The sequence below is a fragment of the Seriola lalandi genome, unplaced genomic scaffold, assembly GCF_002814215.2.
Source record: "Seriola lalandi dorsalis isolate HSWRI2012SDOR001 ecotype SW California unplaced genomic scaffold, Sedor1 jcf7180002053112, whole genome shotgun sequence".
NCBI lineage: Eukaryota > Metazoa > Chordata > Actinopteri > Carangiformes > Carangidae > Seriola > Seriola lalandi.
Genome location: NW_019523665.1, coordinates 1 through 729, shown reverse-complemented (window position 1 = coordinate 729; position 729 = coordinate 1). Strand labels below are relative to the sequence as shown.

The window sequence follows — 729 nt, the reverse complement described above, 5'->3', positions numbered from 1 at the left end:
TTCTATGAGGGCGTGACGTATCCTGAGGGGTCCGGGGCCGACAGAGGGCCCCCATCACCGCCACAGCTCCACCCCCCTGACAGACCTGACCCCGACAACCCCCCCACAGAGCAGAGACAGATCCGGAGGTCAGTCCTACTCAGAGTCCCGAGTACACCTCACAAAACCAGAACCACTTCAGAGAACCTGATCCAGTTCTTGTCTCCACAGGGTCATCATGTCCGTCAACGACAAGTGGCACTACTGCCACAACTCAGAGGTGCTGGTCGGTTCCCGCGCCATGAGAGACCGCCACCTGAGGCTGCTGGGATACATCATCCTGCAGGTCAGTGCCGGACAGGTGTATATGTGTTAGACCATCAATCAGCTGGTCATCAGTCTGAAGTCCAGCACTACCTGCTCCTGCCTGTTTCTACACCTGTGTTCACCTGTTGACTAAACACCTGACGTATAAATCAGCTGGAGGGGGATTCCTCTTTTGATGGAGCTAGGCTAACAGTTCTTCCAGTCTTTGTGCTAAGCTAGGCGGAGTGTCTCCTCATCATGTGACCTGTGGTCTCTCTCTCTCAGCTGCCGTATCACGAGCTGGAGAAGCTGAACGGCATCGAGGAGGTGAAGCAGTACCTGCACAAGAAGCTGCTGGACGTGCCACTATGACGCCCTGTGTGTGTGTGTGTGTGTGTGTGTGTGTGTGTGTGTGTGTGTGTGTGTGTGTGTGTGTGTGTGTGT

General features: G+C 55.1%; 1 long non-coding RNA gene across 1 annotated transcript; it reads left to right on the top strand.

Annotated features, from left to right (window-relative positions):
* Nucleotides 1–723, top strand: LOC111651025 (uncharacterized). The gene is made up of 3 exons (XR_002760473.2): nucleotides 1–128; nucleotides 211–325; nucleotides 571–723. It is a non-coding gene; the product is annotated as an uncharacterized LOC111651025 (long non-coding RNA).
* The last annotated feature ends 6 nt before the right edge of the window (nucleotides 724–729 follow it).